The 14,247-nt window shown below is 38.1% G+C and overlaps 1 pseudogene; it reads right to left on the bottom strand.

The window, feature by feature from the left end:
• Positions 1-7,140: 7,140 nt before the first annotated feature.
• On the bottom strand, positions 7,141-13,696 carry LOC110540610 (immunoglobulin kappa variable 4-1-like; annotated as a pseudogene).
• Between the last annotated feature and the right edge of the window lie 551 nt (positions 13,697-14,247).

Below are 14,247 nucleotides of genomic sequence, written 5' to 3'. Positions count from 1 at the left end.
GATGGGAGGAGGAAGGGAATCACCGGGGAGATACAAATTGAGTAAAGTGTAACTAATAAAGAAAAATTTAAAAAAATGTACACAAGAAAAAAAAAACATGATAATCTTCTTAGATACTGAAAAAGCATTTGATAAAATCCAACACCCACTCATGTTTAAAGTCTTGGAGAGATCAGGGATTGAAGGCACATACCTAAACATATTAAAGACAACATACAACAAGCCTATAGCCAACATCAAACTAAACAGAGAGAAAGTTAAATCAATCCCACTGAAATCCCACTGGGAGCTTTTGTATTTGATTGTAGTCAGAATCTGCTTCTACAGGTAAGCATACCATTTCCTCAGAGTTAACACACCTCTTATTTTGTGTTCTAAGGCATTTAACCTTATAGTTTCCTTGTAAATAACCACATTTACCACAATTAATAAGCGGGGTATTTTGATAACTGAGACCTCTAGCTATAATTTGTCATATGTTATGGCTATGCACCTGAGTGCCAATATCAGTTGTCTCTCTTATTCATTCATCTATTGGGTTCCTCGTGCTTTTAATGGTCTAAGTGCTCCTTTACATTCAGTATTTGCACACTCACATGCCAAGATCATTATCAGCACTTGTCTGGTCTCATTGCCTGGTATGGCTCTATGTAGAGCTGACCCAGTCTCTGAGAGAAGTTGGTAAAGTCTTTCTTGGGGTCTTGAATTACCTTAGTAAATGAGTTGGTTGTTTTACCAGGCTTCATAACCATATCTCATGCTCTTAACGCTTCAACATGACATTTTTCAATTACTACATCATCAGATTGAATTTGTTTTGGTACATCAGCACAATGGCCTTCAACATGCAGCTGATCCTTATCAACATTTATCACCTATGTTATATTTCATTGTTCTATTTTTGTGGATTCATTTCTCCACCATGATAACCATTGTAACTGCTAACCAGCTTCTAACGCAGCTGACACCAATCTCTTCCAATATTGGGGGATAAGTCTATTTTGGGTAGGCCTCTTGCTTAACATTTGCTTATTAAAACATGTATGTATTCCATACTTTACAATGCACTCTTTAAAATGCTTTAAATCTAGCATTTCTGCTGGATGCCATGTCCTCTTATCATATGCTACACCACCATTAGTACAGGCACACAGTGCACAAAGACTGGGGAACCTGAGTGTGCTCTGTACTCCCAAACAACTCCTCTGGTGGTGTAATTGGCACAGTAGTAACCTGTTTTCCCTGTACTGCCTTCTGCTTTCCCTGGCCTCTGGACTCACACAGGTATTGTGGGCATTGACAGCACCAGTGAATGGAGCAGGGTTGGGTGGTAATCTGCCTTCTAGCCTAATTTGGTTTCCTCTTTCATCTTGTGAAAAATTTCCAATCACAGACATCTGGCCTGAACACTATTCATCCTCTTCCACTGGCACATTTTGATTCCAAGCAGTTCAACCACTTCTGTAAACTCTCTAGGCACATAACCAGCTCTGCAATCTTTTCTAACACCAGAGAATTGAGTGAAATTTCTGAATTTTCTGCTTTCCTCCCAACCTTTTTCCACATAGAATATATAAAGACTATGAAGCAAAACAAGAAAACGCCTCTGGGGCAAAACAGGAGATGACACAGTGGAAGTAGCCACTGCATTGCCAACCTCCTTAAAGAACATTGCCAACTTATCAAAACTTGATGATTCTTCCACTACATTAGAAGAGAAGTTACCCATTGTGCATAAGCAACATTGGGAGCCACATGATGACCTTGATTTTTCAACAAACCTACTTTATTTAGGGTTATAAAATGTTTCTACCTCTTTTCGAACTTGTCAACAGAGGGTAGGAGCGAAAGAAAGTGATTGGGAAGAGAGAGCTATGCTCTCTCTTCTACTTTCCGCTGAGTAGGGACTTTCTGCTGAGTAAGGTCATAAGATTCTTTTGGGGGCAATGCCAATACCAATCCTCCAGAAATACAGAACTCCAGGTAACCAGCAAATCAGCTAACAGCAAATGCAGCAGCAGGATGAACCAGCAGCTAGCAGTCCTCCTCCAAGCAGCCATGCCTTCTGCCTCTGGGCTCTCATATTTATACCCCTCAAAGTCCTCAGAATTCAACAATTCCATTTTTCAAAGACCACGCTCAACAGAAAACACTTAGCAGGTATGGACAAACTAAAACCTTTATTATGGGAGATTAAAAAAAAACATGTTTATATATCATAAAACAAAACATCCACAATAAATTTTTGTCTCAATGACCTATTTATTGGTGAAAGTAGGTTTTAAAATCTTCCACTACCAATGTATGAAGGTCCATGTGTTATTTAAGCTATAGTAGTATTTATTTTACAAAGTTTGGTGCCCTTCTGTTTGAGGCATAGGCATTAAAAATTGGAATCATATTTTGGTGGGCTCATACATTGCTAAGTATGTAGTATCTGTCTTATCTCTAATGATTAGGTTTAGTTTCAATCTAATTTGTTAGATATTAAAAATATCTATTAGCTAATATATATATATAACAGGATATCTGGCATATATATATACATACTATCTAGATGTATATGCATATATATGTATATATCTACTAGATATATATACTAGTATATATAGTGTAGATATATATATACTAGATAGATTAGTATGTCTAGCATTTATAATCTAGTACATATATATACATACTAGATAGTAGCTATTTTAGATATAGCAGCTATAGTAGATATATACTAGTATGTGTAATACACACACACACACACACATATACACATATACTACACATGAACATTTTTGTGTAGAGTAGTCTGGACTTGTGTGAGATCACATATATCCTGTATTTGTAAAGGTATAATTAATACTATAAGTTGGAATTTTCCTTTACAAACGTTATTATGTAGGGATGGCTTTGTACAAAAATATATTTAATTTGCCTTTTCATAGAATGTCTTCTTTTCTCAGTCTATGGAGATTAAAAGTCTTGCTGTATATAGTAATCTGGCCTGGCATATATGGTCTCTTAGACTCTGTAGCATATCTACTTAGGCCTCTCTGTGGCTTTTAATATCTTCAATGAGAACTCGGGTGTGGTTCTAAAAGGTCTGCTTTTATATGTTACTTGGAATTATTCCTCTGTAGTTTTTAGTTTTCTTTACTTATTCTGCATGCATATTGTTTTGATTATTATGTGCAGATGGAACTTTCTTTCATAGCCAAGTCTAATTGATGTTTTGTATGCTTCTTTTCTCTAATAGGCATCTCCTTTGGATTTGAAAAATTTTCTTCTACGATGTTGTTGAAAGTATTTTCTGAGCCTTTGAGATGAATGTCTTCTCTTTCCTTTAAAACTATTATTCTTACATTTGGTCTTTACAAAGTTACCTGGATTTCTAGATATTTCTTATTAGGAATCTTATAAATTTAACATTTTTCTTTACTGATATATCTATTTTTTTTCTCTTGCATCTTCAACCCATGAGATTCTGTCTTTCATCTCTAGTATTCTGTCAGTTAATCTTGCCAATATACTTTCTATTTGAATTCCTAAATTTTTTATTTACAGCTTTTGATCTGTTTGGAGTTATATTGACTCTATTTCCAGTTTTATGTCTGGAATAGTTTTATCATTTTCTTAAAATGTTCTTATATTCCTCGATGGTTTTGATAACTGTATCCAGATACTCCTTAAGAAACTTTATCGTGTTCATAAAACTGTTTGAAGGTCTTTAAAGTGTGCTTCAGCTATGATGGGATATTCAGGGCCTGCTCTGGTAGGATAGCTGGACTCTAGTGGAGTCCTAGATGTTTTTCAATGTGTTTTCACACTGGCATCTTGGTGTCTATGTGGGGTGATTAAAAGACTAGATGCTGATTTCTGGACTTGCCTATGTTGAAATTTTGTTCCTTGGTTTCTGTTTCATCCCTTCATTTTCAAAGTGTCTTGGCCATGTGCTGCCTGTTCTCCTGACCTGTTCCACTGGTATGTTCACAGGGAATGCAGACCAGTGTTGGAGGCTGTATAACTTGCATCATTTGGGATAAGAATATTGGAGAAAAGGAGTTTGTAATTTTGGGGGATCAGGTCAAAGAGTCAACCATGTTCTCAGCTACAGACGTGGGGGTGAAACTGTGGGGACTGGATGTCAGGAGCAGTAGGAGAAGTGTGGGTCTGCCTTCATCCTACTGGAAGGAGTAGCTCTTGGATTGCCAGGGGTGGTGCCTCCTAGAGTTGGGATCTAACACAAAGCAATAGTGAGGAGTAGGAGAGGATGCTTTGTGGACTCTACAGGAGTAGTGGGAGGGGAGGGTCCAGCCGATACTATGTTGCAACACTAGGAACAAGATTTGGGAACTGGGTCTGTGTAAACAGAAGAGAAGATCTGCTGGCAGCCTACCTGGATTTCTGGAAGATAAAATTCCATATCCTAATTTATTACTTCATTTTATCTTCTTATAGGTATAGTTTTCCTTTTTTGTAATTTTAATTCTTATGTCATACATTACACCTGGACCTTAATATTCCCTTTCTTCAGTCCTTACTTTCTCCTCCGCTTCTTTCTTTCTGCTCCAGATACAGTCCTCCTCTTTTCCTTTCAGTAAAGAACAGCCCTCTGCCAACAGAATAGTGGGTAATAAGTTACAATAAGACTAGGCATAGACTCTGATATCAAAAGTAGACAAGTCAACCCAGTATCAGGTTCTCAAGAGCAGGCAAAATAATCAGAATTATAGGGAACAGAGCTAGACAGAAATTTCTCAACAGAGAAATATCAACATGGTGAAACGCACTTAAAGGTTCAATGTCTTTAATCACCGGGGAAATGCAAATCAAAACATCTCTGAGATTCCATCTTATACCCATCAGAATAGCTATGATAAAAAGCGCAAATGACTGCACATGAAGAACAGGATATGGAGAAAGGAGAACACTCTTCCACTGATGGTGGGAGAGCAAACTTCTACAACCACTTTGGAAATCAATCTGGAACTTTCTCAAAAAAAGGGGGGGGGAATAGCTCTCCCTCAAGATCCAGCCATGGCACTCCTGAGTGTATAACTAAATGATGTGTCTCCATACAGTAAGAACATTTGCTCAAATATATTCATAGTGGCTTCTTTCTTAATAGCCCAAAGCTGGAAACAACCTAATTATCCCTCAATGGAAGAATGAATAAAGAAACTGTGATACATTTGTGAAATGGAATACTACTCAGGTATTAAAAACAAGGAAATCATCAAATTTTCAGGGAAATGGATGGAACTACAAAACATCATCCTCAGTGAGGTAACCAAAACCCAGAAAAACTCACATGGTATGTACTCACTTATAAATTGATTTTATTGTACAGTACATGATAACCATACTACAATCCACAAACCAAAAGGAGGTAAGTAACAAGGAGGACCCAAGGGAGGATGCTTAAATCTCATTCAAAAGGTGAAACAGAATAGATAGTATAAGTGGTTGGAGGCAGGGAACCGGGTAAGAGAAGGACCATAGAGAGAAATGAAGGTTGGTATCCAACCTGTGGAGAGCAGGAGCAGGAGGATAAGAGGGCTTTCAAAGAGAAGAGAAACCTTGGGTGGAGGCACCTTTGTGAAATGCTGAAGACCTATGAGATGGTAGTCTCCTGGGAGAGTATTGAGGGTGACTCTGCTGAGATTCCTAGTAAAAGGGTTCATGGAGTCTGAAGAGAATACCTTGTAAATATATGACTCCTAGTTGAGGGTGGGAAACACCAACACACCCACAAAAACAAGATGTGTAGGAGCAAAAATAAAGCAGAGATTGAAGGAATGTCCAACCAATGCCTGGCCCAATGAACTTGAGACTTGCCACATGGGAGACAGACATCCTCTGACCTCATCAATGAAACTCTCCTGTGCTTAGAGATGGAAGCCTAGCATAGCTATCCACTGAGTGGCTCCACCCAGAACCTGATGGAAAAGATGCGGAGACCCTCAAGTAAACATTGAGAGGGATGCATGGAATCTTGTGGAAGAGTGGGATAAGAAAAGAAGGACCCAGAGGGTATAGAAATTCCACAAGAATTTCCCACCGGGGGCCTGTGGAGAATGAAGCACCAACCAAGGATATTGCATTGACTGGAACTTGGTCCCCTACACAGATGTAGCAAGAAGGAAGGCTCAGTCTCTGTATGGGCTCCTGATAGGAGGGATGGGAGCAAGCAATGAAGTGAATGGGTATATGTGGGGAGCTGTGGGACACTGCTGCTGCTCAAGTTAGTTCAAATGCAGATGTGCCTGTGGATTTAGACCTATATTTTGAGATATCTGACAAGAAGGACCTGTGCTCTGATGAAGATTGTCACACAGAAAGAGTGGGATGATATGAGCAAATCCTAGAACAGTGGTTCTCAGCTTTCCTAATGTGGGCATATGTGTATATGGGAAGATATGCATGGAGAAACAACAGAATTTCCAATTTGTCCTGAAATGCGCCTAAACATATTTCTGCCATTTTCTTCAGTATGTTTAGGTGAAGCAGCAATCTTAGCATTGTTGACTTTACATTCACATTACCTATCTACTCTGATATATGTTAAATTTGAACTACACAGTACAAAATCAAATATGAGACATGGTGAAATCCTTCTATAAAAATAAGCAGCCACATCCATGTTATTAACATGCAGATTTTCTTTTATAAAGGTTATAAATTTACACAATACAAAATGTTTTAAAATAGTATTCTTATGATTTATGCACTAATGTTTGTCTTCTACACCAAGTTTATAGAACTATATGCCTGACATTGTGTTGAACATTTCATAGAGGATGTTACACTTCCAACATACAAACCAGGCATGGGCCACAGATACTGATCCATACATTTCCAAACTGGACCCTAGAGATCTTGACAGCCTCTGTGGCAATGGGTCAAGAAACATGCATATTTCATTCTCATAATCAGCAGAATGGAGGCTGAGGTTGTCATCATTTATTATGGTGTAAAATTATCTCCTCTTAGAGTGCCTTAACCTAAAATGAAAACCTCCATACTTAGAAGGTCTAACTGCCATCATGTTTTACTTGTCTTTTGAACATCACTGAAAATTTTCTGGATTTGTGTGAAAGAAAAATTGATAATTATAGATGAGTTCTATAACCTTTGGGAATCACAGTTTCATCCAGGCAAAGCCTTAATGGTGCCTTCAGCTACACCATCCTCTGCCTGACAATATGGAGCAGAAGAACATACATTGTCCATTCTCTTCTAAATGAACAGATGTGAGTAAAGGTAAGGAACGTTCCAGGATATCAACATAATGTATTCTTCTGAAGATGGGTAGTGCTTTTAGATGACATTTTGTGGCCTAAAGATTCTTCTCATTTTTGACAGTGAGATAGAAACCAAAGAAAAAAACATAAAAATCACTTCATTTGAGTAACTAATAAAAAGTAAATCATAAAAGCAGCTATAGATAATGGTAAACCTATAAAGACAAAGCAAGCAGTGTATGCTTCTAAAGGACTGCACACTAGCACAGCCCCTGGAGACATCATGTGGAGGATTGTTAAACTTGAGACTTCTATATAATACATCTAACCCTGCCCTAGGCATGTTCTTGAACAAAGAAAAACAGCACAACATGTGTATATTCCCATGCCCGTATTTACTGCTGCACTATTTACAATAGCATAAACCTTATCAATGAAATGTGTGTCAGCAAATGAATAGACAGCAAAAGGAGATGCATATATGCAACGACATTTACTCAGCTCTATTAAAAGTGGAAACTACACAATGTGTTAAATTTTCTCTCTACTCCAATATATATATATTTCTTTCAGTAAAAGCTCACTATATGTTTTTTCTTTTTCATTTTTAATTTATTTATTTTTTATTAATTACAGTTTATTCATTTTGTATTCCACCCTCATCCACTCCCAAACCTGCCATTCCTCTGTAATCTCCTCCCATGCTCCTTCCCAAACTCACTGATAGCAGAGTTATTCCACCCCTTCCATCTGACCCTACCCTATCAGGTTTCATCAGGACTGGCTGCATTGTCTTCCTCTATAGCCTGGTATGGTTGCTCCCTGCTCGGTAGGAGATGACCAAAGAAAGAGCCAGCCATTGAGTTCATGTCAGAGACAGTCCCACTTGGAGACTGAGCTGCCAAAGGCTACATCTGTGCAGGGGTTCTAGGCTGTTTCCGTGAATGGGCCTTGGTTGGAGTATCAGTCTCACAAAAGACCCCTGTGCCCAGATATTCGGGTTCTGTTGTTCTCTTTGTGGAGCTCCTGTCTCCTCCAGATCTTTCTATCTTCCCCTTCTTTCACACAATGCCCTACACTCTGCTCATTCTTTGGCTCTGCATCTCAGCATCTGCTTTGATACCTTGTTGGGCAGTCTTTCAGAGGCCCTCTGTGGCAGGCTCCTGTCCTGTTCCCTGTTTTCTCCCTCTCCAATGTCTGTCCCTTTTGCTTTTCCTCACGAAAATTTATCATCTTACCCGGGGTACTCTTTCTTGCTCTGCTTCTTTAGGTGTTCAGATTTTAGTATGTTTAGTATTTTATATTTCTAATTTCTACTTATAAGTGAGTATATACCACGTGTGTCTTTCTGCCTCTTGGATACCTCAATGTTGTTGAATATTAATATTTATTATTAATTTGTCTTTTAGTTAAGCAGCAGCAGTTATTTCTAAACCTGCTGTATACCCAAATCACCACAAAGAAGCTAGGATTTATTTAATTAACCTAGAGTACAATGCTGGGGAATAGTTACTCCATACTAAACCTGCAAACCCGTGTAATTTCCTACCATTCAGATTTTACCCATTATACTTTCAGTCACACCTTAGGTCTGATTCATCTCTTTTGGTGGTTCCAAGTCTTGTCCTGCCAATCTCTACTCTCCCACTCCTTCCGCTCCTTTCCTTCTCCTCTCTTCTTGACCAGGTTGTTCCACTTGATTCTCTCCATTGTACAACATTGGTTGGTCATTTAATTGAAAATACAGAGCACAAATGGTGGCATGTTTACACACCCTTGAGACAGGTGATGCTTAGAATAAACATCACGATGCAATGTCTTTATTGAAAACAGATAGTGGGGCAGAGAAATCAGCATTTGAATGAGCAAGGGTACATGGTACACATCCCCAAAGAACACTGTACCAACATTTCCCCTTCAAGTCCAAGAAAACACTCCTTTCCTTTCAATTCAATAATAACTATTAAAGTTATGAAAACTAATGTGTAAAATTTACATGTGCAATGTCCAGTTCTCTTGCATTTGGCAACTTATGAGAAAGTGTTTGATTATCTATCCTATCTTGACTAATTTAGTGTTCTATACCTAAATTAACTATTAGCCTCAATGGTATTAGCTATATAATATCATTTTATTAAATTCTAAGCAACATAAGCTTAATTGTGGAACTGTAACTATTTGGTCTTCAACCCCAGCAGAGAGACTTGAGAAGGAATAAAATTAGTTACTAGAATAAATAGGAAGTGCATGTTAGCAGCTTTCAAAAAAAAAAATTGACACAGACAGTTTGCAGCCAGAACAGTCACCCAAAACTCTCTATAACACTGGAACATCATCTTCACCTTCTGGCTCAGAATATTGGATAGCTGTATATATAAAGCAGGAACTATTTAGGACTTGCTTACCCTGTCATGGCAGTTTGGCAGCTGACTTGTCCTGCATTTAAGCTTGCTCATTTTTTGGCAGAATTCTGTCTGTCAGGAAACAATGGCATTTTCTTTTTGTCCTGTTGACTCGTTTGCCACGTTTGAAACCATGTCTACATGGAGGTTCTTCGATGCACATCATCTTCTTTGAGGTAGGTGGGGTGCTGCCAGGAGATGACCTCTCTCATTGTCAAAGAATCTTTAAAATAATAAAGATATTTTTGAATGTCATATTCTCTAGGTCTCTGAAGTTTCTGAAGACTTACCTATATTTACCTAATTTTTCTGTCTACAAAAATCATATCTATCTGTTAAAACTAGGATGTGTACTCCTATGACAAATTAAGACTAGTGACTTACATGATTATTGAGTTGAGTACCTAGCAATTAACTTGCATTACCTAATACCCTAAGCAGCTGGTAATAGCAGTGAAAGTATTGGAAGTAACTTTTAATTTGTTTCAATATTCTAAAATTTACCAAGGTATTAAAATTAGACTTATTTTGGCATCAATATACAAAATCCTATTCCACAGTTAAATTAATCTTATTTGAGAATAACAAATAAAACCTTAAAATGAGTAGATTCAATAATCTACCTTTTGTCTTATTATTCCGAGAATATGTCCTGTATTCCCTTTTCTTTCTTTTCACCCCTTTTCTCTCCATTTTAGAAAGAAAAAGAAAAACTAAAAGAGAGAAATCCCTGAGGATAATGTTTTCTCTCTGAATTAGACCATTAATAATTGAAAACCATCTCCCAATGACAACAAGCATTCATAGCCACAGAAAACAACCAAAAACCTACCCAACCCCCTTTAAGGAAACTGGACATCATTCTCATGGATTTCTTCTAGCTGACATTTTGGACATGCAGAATTGCTGTTAGGATGTCCAAAGATATTTGGGAAAAATGGTTAATTCCAGTCTAATTGAGAAATTTCAGGCTTAATAGAAGTCCTGTTTGAAACAGTCTAAAATGCTGGACCAATTGAGATTAGTAGCTTTCTTCAAAGGTCTCTTGGGAGCAGGCTTTGATAAGAAACAGAAATTTAAGCAGTTGACGAAGGAACAAGCAAAATGCTGGAACATACAAAATGCTGGAACAGATATACCAATGTCTCAGCTGGAAGGAGGATTTCTTTCAGTTTTGATCCAGCATGTCTGGTGTTCAGTCCTTTTGTTCTGCAAACATACAACTTCTCACAGACATTATACAGTTCTGAAATTATAAATGTATGACATGTTCAGGATGAAACTAAACTGTAAACCAACTATATCTATGACAATTAAAAGAATGGCATAATAAATTTTGAGGATACTATAGCCAAGGATTTATTGGTCATGGGTTGTTGGAGTTCAGGCTAGAGACATTTTTAATTTCTCAGCCAGTTTCAGAGTTGTTCCCATGTAAAGGGATCAGCAATATAAGTTACTGTTATTATTGAACATACAGTCATTATCATGTTGAAATCAAAATAAGATTATATCGGTCAAAATATCTTTTTTTTAGACTTTTGGGGGCCTGTTGTATTTGTCCAAGCTGCTACCTATCTCCCGAGAGAAAGCCTCCCCTTAGAGAGACTGGCTGGTTGCTTTGAGCAATAGAAAAGATATGTTTTATGTAAACTTTATATAAACTCCTTTTTAGTTTAGAGTTTAAGCATACCCTAGGCATCTTGTACTTGTTTAGAGTTTTAGGCATTGGTTTTTATATATGTTGTGACTATTTCTGTCATATCCCCTATTCTCTACAGAATGTGCAGTTATGCCTCTGTAGCCACACTTTACGTAAGCTCTCCTTTACTTTATCATCTCAGCATACCCTAGGCATCTTGTACCTGGAGTTTTACATTGGTTGTGGCTATTTTTGGCTTGCCCCCTTTTTGATATAGGATGGATGGTTCAGCCTTTTAAACATAGGAATTGTAATATTTGAGTTTTAGGACTTTAATAGGCTGGCTTGTACTTTGCCACCTGTAGGTGCCCTGTGTCATTTTTGCATCAGGCATGGCTGACATTTGCCCTCCCCCCTGGGAAATGTCTCACATTTGAAAGGATAAGCTGGCTTTCAGAGCAGTGTGGCACATTTATCTAGTCAGCATTTAAAAGTTTTTTACATGGGAGACATGCAGTTTACATATGTGTCTCCTAGCCTAATTTTGAGTCCTTACATTGAGCAACAGTTCACAAATGAATGTAGAAAATGTTGTACATCTACACAATGGAATATTAGTCAGCAATGAAAAATAAAATAATAAGATGAATTATAATGAATGAATAATAAAATACTTGCAGAAAAATAAAAACTAAGCTGCTTCCAGAAATCCCAGATGTCCCCTGAATCCCTTTCCCTGAATGCCTCCTGACAGGAAAGAAGAAATACCAGGAAAGTGAAAGCAAAATGAAGGTTAGTGCATATGTTCAAAATACATGTTATATTGGAAACCCATGGCTTTCATGAAATTGTGTTCAATGAATTAACACCCATAAAAGACTTTAAGGGGCAGCAAGATAATTCATACAGCAAAGACACTTTCCAAGCCTAATGTCAAACCTGAGTTTGACCCCAGAAACAAAATGGAAAGAGATTCAGGTCTAAATTGTCCTCTGACTTCCACAAGTATGCCATGTCATATGTGCACCTATAAATATGCACATGCAGACACACTAATGCACACTCACATGCAAGCAGACAAGCATAATAAACTAAAATGTAATAAAAATTTAAAGGGTTTATGGAAAGAAAAAGAATAAACAAGCAGATATGGGCACCACCAAGGAAGAAAGGAAGGAGGTAAAGAAGGAAGAAAGGAAGGAAGGAAGCGAAGTGATATATAAAATCTAGAAAAACCAAGAACATACCCTTGTCTAGAACCTCCTAATTGAAATAAAGTTTTCTATCACCATCGCTATGTTGGATATCAGAACTCCTATACTGTAAAATGGAAAATCTGTTATATTGAAGCAGCAGAGTTGTAGTTATGTGTTAGAGAAGGAACACAAAGATAATACTGAGTTCTCTTTTGCATTTTCATCTAAAGGTTACGGGCTGGATCTTTGATCACCTCCACCAGAGGGAGGAGTAGCCTTACCAGGCCATAGAGGAAGACAAAGAAGCCAGTCCTGATGAGACCTGATAGACTAGGGTCAGATGAAAGGGGAGAAGGACCTCCCCTATCATTGGACTGGGGGAGGCCCATAGAAAAAGAAGAAGAGGACTGAGGGTGGAATTCAGAAGGGATTGGTTAGAGGGCTACAGCTGGAATATGAAGTGAATTAACTGTAATCAATAATTTAAAAAAAAGACGAAAGAATCATTGAACTCATAATTTAATATAGGGCTCTGTGAACTTTTTCATCACTTTTTCAGGCACACCTGCTATCACACAGAAAGGGGAAGTGTGCAGGGCCAGGGCTGTGTGTGGTGCAGGCAGCTGGGGAGACTCTCAAGGAGGTTTGTGTTGGAGGCTGAAGCACTGTGGGAGGATAGGCATAATGCTGCTGACAGTAGTAAACTGCCAGGTCTTCAGCCTGCACACCGCTGATGCTGAGAGTGAAATCTGTCCCAGATCCACTGCCTGTGAAACGATCAGGGACCCCAGTGTATCGATTGGATGCCTGGTAGATCAGCAGCTTAGGGGATTGCCCTGGTTTCTGCTGGTACCAGGACAAAAAGTTCTCTCTGATTACAGTGTGTAAAAGACTCTGCAGCGGATAGTGACTTTCTCTCCTGCTGACATGGCCAGGGAGGAGGGAGACTGGGTCATCACAATGTCTGCACAGGCACCTGCAATTATGAATAGACAATAAACATAAATGTAGCACAAACAGACTGTAGAACGGTTGAAATTTGTCATTTAACATCTTTATACTATTATATTGTCAGAGTATTAGTCCATAAGATATATTGAGACAGGTATACTCTAACTTTCCTATCTACAAAAATTGAGTCTGCAAAGATTATAACATATTGAGTTTCTCACCAGACACCCAAAGCAGAAGGGATATGAGGACCTGGGTCTGTGACTTCATCTTGCTTTCCCTGCTGTCTGATGAATTTCAGCTCTCACTGCAAACGCCTGGCTTATAAATTCTCAGCAGCTGGGCTGGGCTGTAGGGGTCCCATGCAAAGCAGTCAGCAAATACAAAAGCAAATGTTTCTGCAGTGTCTGTGAGTGTAGCTGGTCAACAGTCAAAAATACTATTACATGGAGCATGAACAATCACTGAAAAAGATTGCCTTACTGCTCTCAAACAGAAAAGTACTAGGTGCTCTAATAGCAGAGCTGGGTTAAAATCCAAGACATTCGAATCAATTGACTTCTGTGGAAACATTAGTAGAGCTATCTCAGATTGCCAGTTTTTGTGAAATGATAGGATATGTTCAAAAAAATAACAACAACAAAAGAAACATTAGTTAGAAAACATGCCATAAAAAAAGAAGAAAAGAGATGAAAAAATGAAAGGATTAAAGAGAATTGAGGCTAAATGTGTTCAATGTTACTCATCTCCAAAGCCACTCATACTGATGACAGGGAACAGGACCTCAGACTTTTGGGTTGTAGTTTCTTAGATAAACTAGG

The sequence above is a fragment of the Meriones unguiculatus genome, chromosome 17 (genome assembly GCF_030254825.1).
Source record: "Meriones unguiculatus strain TT.TT164.6M chromosome 17, Bangor_MerUng_6.1, whole genome shotgun sequence".
Classification (NCBI taxonomy): domain Eukaryota; kingdom Metazoa; phylum Chordata; class Mammalia; order Rodentia; family Muridae; genus Meriones; species Meriones unguiculatus.
The sequence above is the reverse complement of the archived record's forward strand: the minus strand, read 5'-3'. Positions and strand labels throughout refer to the sequence as shown.